The sequence below is a fragment of the Pinus tabuliformis genome, chromosome 9 (assembly GCF_031772625.1).
Source record: "Pinus tabuliformis cultivar Carrire ecotype Pingquan chromosome 9, CPIR1, whole genome shotgun sequence".
Taxonomy (NCBI): Eukaryota; Viridiplantae; Streptophyta; class Pinopsida; order Pinales; family Pinaceae; genus Pinus; species Pinus tabuliformis.
Window position 1 is genome coordinate 236,759,652 of NC_142307.1, and position 15,160 is coordinate 236,774,811.

Below are 15,160 nucleotides of genomic sequence, written 5' to 3' on the forward strand. Positions count from 1 at the left end.
CTATTGAGGGTCATTCTTGGGAATATTAGTAGGCAATAGGATGGGTTGAGTAGTAGCTCCCCGATGTGGTTCTAGGTTGAGATGTGCTCCCTAATGATATGCTCTCTGATGATGATGTGGTTCATAGATCTAACTCCCCACTGATATTTCCGAGTAGTAGCCCATTGATAGATATATCTGGGTAGTAGCCCACTAACATAAATTCTGGGTAGTAGCCCGCTGGTAGAGATTTAGGGTAGTAGCCTGATGAATAGAGGGTGGTAGCTTAGGCTCCCCTCCGATGAAAAATTCTTCTTCTAGATTCGAGAATGTTCAACATATGAGCAGGGAAAATCAAGAGATTAGAAGTAAGGAGCAAGAGATGAACTGATATGATCAGTGATGATACAAGATGATGAGATACTTGAGATTGGATATGATTTGATGACATGATACACATGACATGATGCAGGTGGAATTACCCATAGTTGAGAGGGAGTGTTAAAAATATGTAACTTCTATCAAATTAAAATTTGGATAGCTCAGTTGATAGAGATAATTATTTCATTGAATTCCTCTTTTCGAGAGGACAAAAATCAACCTAAATATCACTCAAATTGGATAAGGGAAAGTGTACTTATGAAGAAGAGCCCACATATGCACATTTGATAAGGTCGGCCCTTGAAAAAAGTGGACCACCTTGAAAGGCTATAAATACAAGTTCCCTCTACCTCATTTTGACACAATGATGAGACACTCTTCTATCTTTTTTTTTTGGCTCGCACAGGTTTGAGGCTTGTCTACAAAGGATCAGGTTCACTCTGAGGTGAAATTGTAGGGTTTGAAGCTCGCAGATCTAATTTAGTATTTTGGGCCCCAGCTGCAGGCACATAACAAGAAGGATTTAAATATATTCGCATGCATAGAAGCTCATTCGTGTGACTGGAGCCTTCCAATCGCACAAAAAACTCTCCATCCATGAGACTGGGGGTTTAGGGTTTCCGCAATCCAAATCTAACCCTAGCCATTTGCATGCCAAGCTTAAGGGAGCTACTGGTAAAGTTATAGTTGCTCGTATAACACCTCCTCCATGCGACCGAGATCTAAAATATGAAAGCTATAGTCTTTCTAATATTTTTCTTAGTGACTGCAGGGTTCGACAATTGACAACAAAAAATGACAGTTCGTTATAGTGTTTAGAACTAGAATTTTGAGCATATACATTATTGGGTTCATTCCATGGATATTGTAGCGCTTTTGCTGGTTAGTTGCATAGATGAAGATATGGATCATTGTACTCTCTTTTTCTGAATTATTTGATGAAAATCTAAGTAGAATAATTTGCAAGGGTTTTCCCCATAGTGGGTTTTTCCTTGGTCTCCGACCAATCCTGGTGTCTCTATGTGTGAATGATTTTCTTCTATTGTTCCTTTATGTTCCACTACATTGATGATGATGATATTGTTCCTTCTACATAGTTGCATATGATGATGAATAATGATGAAAATTTGAATAATGTTATGATGTTTTGGGGTGAACTTATTATGTTAATGAATAAATGCATTAAAGCAAATAACAATACATCACTATGAAAAATGAACACCCAGAAAGACAATACCACTCAAAAAAACCTTATCTTTGAATAACCTACAGTTTGTGGGGAATATATTATTATAAATGTCAATATTTAACGTTCGTAAAATCAACCATTTTTAATGTTGATTGTGTGGAAAGATTTCTCAAAATATAAGGGACTTGATCGATCATTTAGGTGAATTACCTCTATATTGACGAGAAGCATGCATTCAACATGCCAAACTTTGCTTTAAATTTGTACAACAACATAGTTGTCCCCAGTTGAGTAGAATTTGACTCGATGCCAGGTGAAAAGGGAGGGGTGTCAGAAGCAGATTTCAGGCTTACAAATAAAGTAACAGTGATGTGAGCATCATCCGCTAGCTCATCATTCTAGAATGCATCTAACAACATTACCTCCATGGCAGTCGTATCCTATAAGTAATCATCCATAGAAACCTCTATTTGATTGCCTCCATTGCCAACTTGTGATGAAGAACTACTATTGCTTTAAACATTCCTAATTTGTGAATCTAGACGTCGTGGGAATTGAATAGGTGGTTTATTCAACCATTATTTTTATGCTTCCTCTCTGAGTCTTTCTCTTAATTCAACCTTCTCTCAAGTTGCCATTGTACTAGGGTACACCGAAAGATGGTAGGTGGATCACTCATCATCAAAAGAATCTAATATTAGTCAGGACTTCAATGCAATTGGTTTGTTGAAATTACATTATACCAAACAATTATTACCATCGTTGATCCATGATTGCGGCTAGAAGATTCCATGTTCCAATTGGTAGGGTGAAGAGGTTGTCCATTTTCATTTACCAATTGCTTGCGATATGCTGCTCCTAATAAGAGCTTCTAACGTTTTTGAAATGAAGGAATATTTTTGCATCTGAATTTGTTCTGGAGTCAAGATCCTGCAAATTTGGATACAATTTTATTTAGATTGATATGGATTAAAAAATTAAATTCAATTAGATAATAAAAATATAAATAAAATCTGAACTTACTGGAGATGGAAAGGGAGAACTCTGTGAAGGACTTTGATCAACAATATGGAACGAGTTGGAATTTGAAGAATTAACCATTTGATATTATTGAAATTGTCCATGCATTTGAGAAAAATCAGAAATAAAATTTTGTGTGCATATCTCAAATTTATTTCGAGAACCATATAACCAAAATCTAAATTTCCATATAGCTTTCAAACCATTTTTCAAGAATAAGGCTACTTTAAATGGGAAATGTGTACTATGAACTATTGTAATTCATGTGGATGCATTCTAAAGGGTAAATCTAGACTAAGATTCCATTTTATGTGAAAATAAAATTTTAGATAGCTTTTAAACCCTATTGGTAAGTTTATCAGAACAAATCACACTGATGTGTTTAAATAATAACAACACTGGGGCGTTCAAATAATACCCACATCGATTTCTAGCATTCCAAAAAATACAAAATTGCTATCATATCGGTGCTCTTGTACAAAACCACATCGATGCATTTAAATAAACACAACATTGTACACACTTGGTTCTGGGATTTTGAAAACGAAAACAAATTCTACCATCTCGGTGCTCTTATAAAAATTACAGCACCAATGCATTTAAATACAAACCACATCGTTGCGTTAAAATATTCATCGCACCATTTTAGGATTTCAAAAAAAAAAAGAATTATATCATGTTAGTGCATTGAAAAAATTTGGTGCTTAGCAAAATGTTGGTGTGTTTTTATTGTAAACACATTGATGCTCAGATAAAGTGAAAAAAAAAAACGTTATTTTTTTTTTCATTTTTTAAAATTAAAAAATGAGCGACAATTAATTTTTCGAAATCTAATTTCATAGCCTTTTAAATAGTAAAAAGTTATTCACTATTTCATTATTTTTCCCAAACTTTCAAGGCAGTGACTTGCAAGAGAAACATACCAGGAGCATTGTGTAGCAGCGTAAAACTTTGGAGCAACATAACTATTTAGAAAATTAGAAGCTGAAAGATATGGTGATTCACTAAAAACCCTGTATGGTAAAAATATTAAATTTTATTGTCGATTTTACTAATAATTTTTTTTACAATTTCTGTTATGGTTTAATTAAAAGAGAGATCATTTGCAAGATAAACATCTATGGAGTAACAAAATATTTTGGAACCACAAAAAGATCAGAATTTGAAAGGTATGGTGATTCACTCAAAACCCTGCATAGTAAAAAAAATAAAATTTTACCATTGATTTTATTGTTAAATTTTTTTACAATTTATGTTAGATTATTCAAAATTCAGAAAAATAAAAATAAAAAACCCTATAAAAAATAAAATAACTTTTTTACGATCTGTATTCCTATTTAAATTAAAAAAAAAATGCTTACCTTAAACCCTTGTTTCTTTTTGCTTATGTGACTACAAAATTTCACCTTAGGGTTTAACTCCCTCTGCCACTTCACAGTTAGGATTTTTCATTTTAGGCATTTTAGATTTAATGTGTTTGTGTACTTACTATATATAGGGAATTTTACACATAAAGTAGGGGGACTAGTTATTGAATTAGACCCAAAATCTGTTGGCCCTGTCGTATGTTTCACGGTGAGCTAATGTAATATAATGCACCAGTGCGCCTTGTGTAATACAAAAGCACCATATGTTATAACATTGTCGGTTTTGTCCAGTCTGTTCATTAGTGCTCCTGGTGTAATATAACACACCGACACACTTCTTCCAAATAATACCGTTAAGTCATTACAGTGCATTTATCCTTATAAATTACACTGTCATAATTTAAAACTATTTTGAAAAATTAAATGTCCAGTGCGTTTAATGGCATAAACACACTAGTGTGTTTCTTTGAAGAAACGCTCCGGTTACCAGAGCTCTTTTTGGCTGAAAATTATTTGATTTATGTGTAAAATATATTTAATGTCTTATGTATTGAATGGTATAGGTTGTATATTGATAAAAAAATGTCTAAGAAGGCGTCAAGTAACAAGAATATTGATCGACACAATGATAGCATATCGAAAAAAGTAGAGAATGCAAGTTCTTTGTAAATTCTTAACAAAATTAATATGTTTAACCTATATGTAAGTTTAACTAATATGTATTAGTTAGTGTGTATCATGCAGAGCCACAAAATGAAGAAGGTCGATAAGATTATTTATAATCTAAGTGAAAAAGAGCATAAAATCCTAATAGAAAAATTGCAGAAGGATGAATCGGGTGAATGAAAAAATACTATTCAATTTGATTTTTTTTTTTTCAATTTTCATTAATAATATGCTTAAGAATATTAGATAACATGTTTCAAACAATCTATTAATTCATATATGTTTAATGTTCTACAGGGAACAACAACAAAGGAAAATATCAATGTCGTTCGAAGAAAAGAAAATTTTTAGAACATGTAAATGATGATGAATTGGTCTTTAGCTTAGCTAGAGTGGTGCTAGAGGTTAATGAAATGGGGGGAATTTTTTACAAAACTATGAGGAATCTAGTGGAACAAACATATTGACGTATTTTCCACTTACAATAAAGATTAATCCAATGATTCCAAGAACCAAATTATATCTAAACTATAGGAAGTGTTTCCAGAGCAATGGTCAATGAGACATGTTAGAGTTGTAATAGAAAAAACATACAAAAAAAAGAATCAACGAAAAGGTAATATTATGTTGATGTTGTTGGATGCCGCCAACATTGTAAGGGGATCTCCCCAATGTGAAGTCCCAATTATACCTCACATCGTTTGTTGTAGGAGTCTCATTCGGTGATACGGTCCAACCATTGTTAGAATGGTTTTCCAGTATATGCCTTAGTTATGATCAAACGCAAGAGGATGCAATACCTCTTTGGGGCAGCAAGATTGTGAGCTTTGTGAGACACCCAATGTAAGGTGTACAAGGATACTTCCATGACTATTGAGGGAAACAAGCCACCAATTAGAAAATTAATAGTATTATCCTAAAGGAGGACCTAGGGATAAAGAGAAAGATTTGTTGAGCACCTGCATATTAGTCCACGTAATAAACAATAATCGTTAAAGCACAACAAAGTTAATTCAATAATAGCCATAGCTAAGCAACAATTAATTCATTAACTTAGTATGTAATAAAGAAATGTATACCATAAACATAACTAGAATAGTCTAGCTACATCTACGATACACGTATGAAGTAATGTCGACTCATTGATCTTCTGATTATAAGTGTAAGATCCCAAGTACATTGTTACATGAATTAAATGTTGTACCCAATAGTGGAACACGAATCCACAACTTGGTTCTCCAAAGAATGATCTATCTATTATGTATTACAATAGAAGCCATGGAAATACCTCTAGAATCTAAGCCTTCCTAAAGCCATTTGCTTGAGTTATGAGGAGTTATTTATAACAAGTAACTATGAGCTTTGAGCTTCCTCATGTCTCTGTGACTTCTATGACTATTCATATTCTCTACATGACCCATTACATTCCAATATGTGGCTTTTCACATTCCATATGTATCCCTTGGACTTCATTACATTTCATTTATTACATAAGACAAATATCAAATGAGATGATGGCTACATAAGATAGAAATGAATATGGGACAAAGACCAATTAGAAAATTAATAGTATTATCCTAAAGGAGGACCTAGGGATAAAGAGAAATATTTGTTGAGGACCTGCATATTAGTCCACATAATAAACAACAATCGTTAAAGCACAACAAAATTAATTCAATAATAGCCATAGCTAAGCAACAAATTAGTTCATTAACTTAGTATGTAATAAAGAAACATATACCATAAACATAACCAGAATAGTCCAGCTACATCTACGATACATGTATGAAGTAATGTCGACTCATTGATGTTCTGATTATAAGTGTAATATCCCAAGTACACTGTTACATGAATTAAATGTTGTACCCAATAGTGGAACACGAAGCCACAACTTGATTCTCCAAAGAATGATCTATCTCTTATGTATTACAATAGAAGCCACGGAAATACCTCTAGAATCTAAGCCTTCCTAAATCCATTTGCTTGAATTATGACGAGCTATTTATATCAAGTAACTATGACCTTTGAACTTCCCCATGTCTCTATGACTTCTATGACTATTCATATTATCTACATGATCCATTACATTCCAATATGTGGCTTTTCACATTCCACATGTGTCCCTTGGAATTCATTACATTTCATTTATTACATAAGACAAATATCAAATGAGACGATGGCTACATAATACATAAACGAAGATGGGACAAAGACCAATTAGAAAATTAATAGTATTATCCTAAAGGAGGACCTAGGGATAAAGAGAAAGATTTGTTGAGCACCTGCATATTAGTCCACATAATAAACAACAATCGTTAAAGCACAACAAAATTAATTCAATAATAGCCATAGCTAAGCAACAAATTAGTTCATTAACTTAGTATGTAATAAAGGAACATATACCATAAACATAACTAGAATAGTCCAACTACATCTATGATACATGTATGAAGTAATGCTCACTCATTGATCTTTTGATTATAAGTGTAAGATCCCAAGTACACTCTTACATGAATTAAATGTTGTACCCAATAGTGGAACACAAAGCCACAACTTGATTCTCCAAAGAATGATCTTCTCTTATATATTACAATAGAAGCCATGGAAATGCCTCTAGAATCTAAGCCTTCCTAAAGCCATTTGCTTGAGTTACGAGGAGCTATTTATAACAAGTAACTATGACCTTTGAGCTTCCTCATGTGTCTATGACTTCTATGACTATTCATATTCTCTACATGACCCATTACATTCCAATATGTGGCTTTTCACATTCCACATGTGTCCTTTGGACTTCATTACATTTCATTTATTACATAAGACAAATATCAAATGAGACGATGGCTACATAAGACAAAAAAAAAGATGGGACAAAGACTCGTCAAATGTATAAGACATTTTCTTCTACATGGAGATAATTTGTAATGTAAGTGTGCCAAGCTTTGAACTCAATGGTGATGTATTTGACCTGAGCTAAATAGTCCCCAATGTAGTGTGTCTTGACCTCTAATGCCTCTGACAATATGTTCTTGGAGTTTGAATGTACATGATTCCAATGACATGAAAGCTTCATATGAGCTTTGGCCAGTGCAATGGCGTACTGTAGAACAATGTCTTTGGTTACCTCCAATACTTTATGTTATGTTGCCTGTTTGATCCATCTAATGTATTTTTGGATATTCGGGAAGATGATATCCCTGCCTTTGATTGCTTCAAGAATACCAATCAAAGGCATCTCGTGCCTTTGTGTTAGACACTCAAATGCGTTGCATAGTTGATTGTATGCATCAATGGTACTAATCAACTGTTCACCAAGGTGCATGAATTTTTGGTGATGGAGCCTCAACTACTCTATCCAATTTTGCAGCAATCTTGTCTTTCTGTTCCAAATGTTATGGGGCATCAGGATACTGGCAGTCTCCTCTTGAAGCTGATCGACTTTTTTGTTTTTTGTTTTCATGAGTTTCACCACTTCCCGTGCTTCTTTTGTATGCCAACAAGAGGAGATAACACTTTTTGAAGAAATATCATCTCATCATATAATTGTGCCATGGTGTCCTCCATTGGCCCCAATACTTCTTGCACATCTAAATGACATTCTGCTCTGCTGGCGCTCTATGATAACATGGTTGGTTCTCTATTGCAATCTATTCCTTCTATTGCTTCACCATAAGAAGTTCTCTCCTTAGCCTGGCGTTCTCATTCAAAAAATACTCAAAGTTATCATGTGCCATTGTAGCGAATTGTTGGGATGGGGTCCCCTAGGTCAATTTTGGGGTTCAAAACCCAAGTTTTGATGTAAATATTGGAAAAAAGATGTAAAGTCTCCGAAATTTGTGGATGTGGAGAGTGTATATAGTTAGAATTCAAAAGGGGTTTTAACCCCTTTTCTATGTAAAGTCAAGTCAGTTTTGAGATCCACCCATGGTCTGTGGACCATGGGATTGTATGTAGAAAGCTATAAATAGGTATGTCTTAAGAGAGTCTAAGGCATGCTTATGTCTAAGTATGAGAGAGGGAAAAATGGCAAGTAAGCAACAGACAGATAGAAGGGAAAAGGCTCTGTAGCTGAGTGTGTGGAGGCCTAGAGTAGAGTCCGCAACTGAGTGCGCGGAGGCCTAGAGAAGAGTCCGCAGCTGAGTGCGTGGACCCCTGCAGCTGAATATGTAACCTCATATTGAAGATCAATAAAGAAGATTGTTGAGAAATTCATGTGTTTATCTGTTTACTTATGTTATTTATGCTTGTGACATATGCTTGTGATGGAATAATGTCTCTATAAAATATTGATGTATTAATGCTCGACTCTATTGGACGAGTCTTATTAATTGTATGCAATGCATGTTAATTACTTACACGAAGGTTATAATACATTCTGTTATGTTTATTGAATACTTATGTGGATCTGAGTGAACTCAGATCTAGGGTTATTTTATGGTGTGCATAAGTAATTGAGTCATCTGTTAAGGGTCCGCAAAGACCTATCATAGACCTTCACAAAGGTCTGAAGACATATTAAGGATAGTTGTAGTATCGAGCCCTAGAGGCTTATAGATTTGTGTGAAGGAAGATCTAGGGAAATAGAATACATCACACTGATCTCTGGATGCGGGAAATTGGTCCTAGCATCCCCCCCATACTACTTTGGGTGAGACTTCAGCCTATGCTCCATGGGTTGATGTTTAAAGGGCCAATAATGTAGGGTTTTGTTTGGTGCAATTAACTCTGAACCTGGGTCAGGACCCACTAAGCCAACAAATGGTTTCATTGTCGGGACCGAGATCTGCATAAGGAGATGTGTGATGTCGCATCACTAGAATCTGACCAAGAAGGAAATTGAGAAGTGGTTGGATAGGAAGATTCATGAATTTGTGGTGCAAGAGAACAAAAATCTGTGCTTGTCAAAAGAGAAGTGGTTGGATAGATACTTGTACACAGAAATACACGAAATTTTCTTCTACACCTTCCCGATCGAACTATACGAGTGGATAGCTAAGTTGGCAGACGACCAAGGAAGGTGGAGGCTTGACGGTCCAATAGTGTGGACTCTGGAGCTAGTGCGGAGGTTGGAAGCCTCTGAAGACAAGATTGCACATGTTGTCAACCATTGGCTCGATCAGATTATAGAGGATTTGTTACAGAGTTCGCGGTTGATACCTCAGTCAACTACAACGAAGCAGAGCGACGCTTCTTCAAGGGACTGCGAGGTAAGTATCTGAGATCTCTGAATACCTGGATTAAGATGCTTTTGTGTGAAAAAAGGGTTATGTCATTGCCTTGATGATAGGATCTATGCAAAGTGGATGGATCTTTAGAAATCAAGAGAAAGAAGGTCCTAAATATAGCTCGTTTATTGGACCTCCTTCTAGCAACGATGAGGGAGTGGTACAGGCCTTGCCGTGGAGTGTTTTCGAGCTGATAAGATAGGGTTTTACATAGATACATCATCCATCCACTCCACCTCCACCTTCACCTCCACAACATACACCTTCGCCCACACCTCCACCACCACCACCGTCGTTCAACATGTTGAACTCGATAAAGCTGCCGATTTTCAAGGGTATAGGGAGCGAAGATACAGACCAGTTCTGGTTTGTTGCGAATGCCATGTGGATTGCGCAGCAGGTCACTGATGACAATATAAAGAAGGCACACTTAGTTACTGCTCTACAGGATCACGCGCTGACGTGGTATATTAAGTACTGTGTTGATCACCCTTTCGTAACGCTAATAGAAACTAAGGATGCTTTAAACAAGGAGTTTAGTAATCCTAAGTCTGACTCGCAGTCAGTTGTTGGATTTAAGGAAATCACAATGAGGGATGGTGAGATGCCTTGGGAGTTAGATCAAAGGCTGAAATGTGTGATCCACGAAGCTAATATGCAACTCATAAATGGTCAGCACCATGAGTGGTTTATAGCTTCGCTTCTGCCCCACCTGATGATTTATTTATCACAGTAGAAGATAGGGACTCAAGTGGAAGACCTAGAAATCATGATGAGATTGCACGAGACGACTATTTAGGACGTGAATTTAGGAGTTCAAAAAATTCACTCATAGTTGTAGAACCTCTGGTTGGAATTGCAGAGCTTGAAAGAAGAAAAGGAGGTTAGGACAGAGGTGCACGAGGAAGTTTGGTGCCTCAAGTGTAAGGTCTAGGGGCATGATAAAGACATTTTCCCTGTATTCGCGAATTATATTACGGTGGGTACCAACTCCCTTGAGGTAGGAAGCTCCAGTAGGATCGAGTGCGAGGCCGGTGCTATGCTACAATTTTTTTTAGGTGGCTATAAAACACGTAACGGATAATTGTCATTTGTTGCAAAAGTTTGTTCAGACACTACAACAATTGTTCTACAATTTCTGCAAATTAGTGGGTCATGATGAGGGCCAATGTTGTAGCTACGAGCTGATGATGGAAAGAACACTTACCTACCAAATGCAAGGAGAGACTCAGCCTCCAGATCAGGATGTCGGAGGAGTGCATGGAGGTTATCAAGGAAGAGGACGGGGCTGAAGAGGAGGAGGACCTAGTAGAGGTCAAGGTTAGGTAATTTTCTATAACTGTGGGACACGATGGCACTACGCGCGAGAGTGTCAAAATCAGACACACCAGTCATGTCAATATTGTAGTCAGTTTGACCACACCATAGAAGAATGCCCTGTGTTAATAGCCAAGATTCAGGAGAAGAAGACGCAACCTCAGCAACCTACGCAGAACTTACAAATGATGAGAGTTGAGCCCCATGAGGAAGATCCAAATGTGAATATCGTGCCGAGAAGCGAAATAACGATTGAGGATGACAAGGTAAAGCAGCTTGAAGAGGACAAATGGGTCAGTAAGGCCCCAGAAAAAGAATTTGGGTTCAATCTGGAGTGCCCGAAGGAAACATTTATGGAGGCTAAGAAAATCTTTGTTGAGGCATCCACCTTAGGAAAGCAAAACAAAGTACCAGAAACCAACGTGCCTACAGAGGTTGATCCCTCTGTACTCACCACGTTCTTGGAAACCTGCATGAAACTTCTGCGCGATAGCAAGGCTGTGAAAGGCCTACAGGAATTGATAAACAAATGTGTTGGTAAAGAAAATGCTCCTAAGGGACACCGCGTATAAAGAAAAATTGGAAAACATAAGGCAAGAATAGGGCACGAGATCAGGCTCACTGCGTAGATAGCAGATTATGAGATGGATCAGGTTATTCTCGATCTGGGGTATGACGTGAACGTTTTGCCTAAATAGACATGGGAGAGAATGGGGAGACCTTCACTACAATGGTCTCCAATCTAGCTGAGAATGGTGAACCAGTAGAAGATCATCCCTGTGGGATGACTACATGGAGTCACTGTAGATATAGAAGGTGTGAGCGTGTTGGCTGATTTTAAAGTAATAGAAATTTTTTACGACAACAATCCATACCATACGCTCCTTGGAATTGATTGGGCCATTGATATGAATGGGGTCATCAACTTGAAGAAAAGAACAATGTTGTTCGAGAGGAAATTGCTTCGGGTTGTAGTACCATTGGACCCTACAGAAGGACCACGCTATACTGAATCGGTCTGTGACTACGAAAAGAATGATGATGACTTGGACCAGATCTACAAAATAAAAGTGTGAGATCAAAACTGGAATAATCCAACAACTATTGGAAGAATTTCATGGGACCAGGAAAGTTCCTATACCTCGGATTCAGATGAAGAATTGGAGCATTGACATAATAGGCTACATGAAGTATCTACACTGTGCTGCAGCATGATGACTAAATCGCTGCGATGTGTGTCATCGGAGGTAAGAAATTTATCCTATTATGATGGTTTAACTGATGTGGATAAGTTTTTGGATGCCGCTGAACGAGAAGTCCATGAGGATCATCGCTTCCAAGCACTGGATTTTGCGTTGCGCGCTATGCCCGCACGATGGTGGGGTATGCACAAAGATAGCTTCAATGAATGGCGATATTATATGTAATATTCCTAACCCAGAATATTCCTCAAACCCCAGCAAAACCTCCAAGCAAATATGTGCAAATGATATAATAACCTAGAAGTGATAAAATAACAGTGGAACAACATATAATAATGTAAACTGGAAATATAAGCAGATACACAAGAAATGCAGCGAGAAATGCTAAGCCATTTTATTATACTGGGCAATAGATAAGTACAAGAGGTGATTAGACAGATGTCACATCGACTTGCACAAGGAAAGTGAAGAAATACTCTCAGAATGACAAGAATGGCCTCTCTGCGTGGATGTTGATGCTATGCTACTACTGCTTCTAGAAAACAAATGATGATTTGGGGCTGCTCCCCTCCTCGGGAAAAGTTGAAACTCTGGATTTGGGCTCTACTCAAGAAACCCAGAAAAACCCAGAAAGATTTCCTGGAATGGACTCACCTGATCTGCGTCCCAGCTGCTAGGAAATTGCCGTGATGTTGTTGCTGCTGGAAATCGAATGAGGATTTGGGGCTGCTCCCCTCCTTAGAAAAGGTTGAAACTCTAGAATCAGACTCTACTAAAAAACCCAGAAAAACCCAGAAAGATTTTCTGGAATGGCCGACCCCCGAAAATCACCCCCTTGGGGTTCTGCGCAGTTCCTCAAAGACGCTGATGAAACTGCTGCTGAAATGTTGATGAAACTGCTGCTAAAATGCTAATGAATCTATTGCTGGAATGCCAATGGAAATACCTTGCCCGAGCAGACACTCGAAGTCCCTCGGGGCTAAGGGTGAGATCTCCGAACGGAGACACTCAATGCACTAAACAATGCTGCAGACTAGCTAAACAACTAGCGTGCTCTAAGTCGAAATGACTATCACAAATGCTCGTAACTAGAATGATCCCAAATGAGGGGGTTCTTCTCTATTTTATAGCCTCTGCCTCTCACAATCCCTAGGCTCACTTTCTCCTGCATGATCCCCTTCTTGCCATGTGTTCCTTCCCTCCTGTGCAGTCCCTGCATGTGTCTGCGTGGGCCCCATTTCTGCGTCCCCCCTTTGGCCCCCTTGGTTCCCCCTTAAGTCACAATGTTGTGCTACCTAGGAAGTGACTTTTTATTCTAAAGTGAGTTATGTTTCCTCCTTCCTCACTTTTTATTTGCAAATAACTATAGAAGGAAAAAATAGAACAAAATCGAATATTCCAATTAACCATAGCTAATTAGGAATATTACAGTCTCCCCCGGCAAAATGTTGCTTGTCCTCAAGCAACTAAAGTGATGGATGTTGTGAGATCTCCTCACTCTCCCAAGTGGCATCTTCATCCGGAAAATTCTTCCACCTCACCAAGAATTCCCGGACCGTCCTGCTGCACAACCATCTCTCCCTAGAGTCAATGATACCTTAGGCTGCAATACCAAATGCCCCTCATCATCCATGGGTGGTAGCTCATCCGTCATGGTCACCTGCTGCCCAATGCCTTCTTCAGGCATGATACATGAAAAATGTTATGAATCTTGCTGCCTTGGGGCAGCTCCAACTCATATGCAACCTGTCCAATCCTGCGTATCACCCTATATGGCCCATAAAAGCGGGGCTTGAGCTTCTCAGCCCCCTTCTGCTTCAGCGATGACTCTTGGTATGGATGTAATCATAGGTAGACCATGTCCCCTACCTCGAACCGCCTCTCCACCCGACCCGTGTCGGCATACAACTTCTGCTGGTTTTGCACTGTAGCCATGTTATCCTTGAGAGCTCGGAGGATATCCTGACTCTCTTGGATCCAAATCTTGGCTCTAGGAGCCCTTCTATCACCAAACATCACGTCGACAAAAGATAAAGGATGATACCCATATAAGGCATAGAATGGTGACATACCAATGGACATGTGATGCGAAGTATTGTAGCAGTACTCTCCCAGATGTAGCCACTTCAGCCATGCTCGCTGCTGCCCACTGACATAGTTACGTAAGTATCCCTCTAGCCACTTGTTAACTATCTCCATCTGTCCATCCATCTGTGGGTGATAGCTGGTACTCGGTGTCAACTCCGTCCCCACCAATCGGAAAAGCTCCTGCCAAAACCCGCCCATGAAACAGCTGTCCCTGTCACTGACGATGGTCTTAGGAAGACCATGTAGCCTAAAGATCTCCCTGAAGAACAGCTTGGCCACTTGTGCTGCTATATGGTGTGTGGATATGGCAAAGAAATGTGTGTACTTCGTCAGTCGATCAATGACGACAAAGATACAATCCTTGCCCTGTACCATGGGCAACCATGTGATGAAATCCATCGAAATACTCTCCCATTTCCCCTCCGGAATGGGAAGAGGCTACAATAATCCTGTGGGATGGCTCATCTCTCCCTTGTTCCTCTGGCAAACATTGCACTCCCGGATTTTTTGGAGTACGTCCTCCTTGAGGCCCTTCCATGAGAGCCTCTCCCTAATGGCCCTGTAGGTTTTGGTAAAACCCTGATGTCCTATCAATGGGGAATCATGTGGTGCCTGGAGTATCTTCTTCTTGAGCTGAGACCCCTCAGTCAAGAAGATCCGGTCCCTGTAGTAGATGATCTCATCGACCAACCTGTACCTGTCATCTGCCACCTGCCCATCTAGAACCTC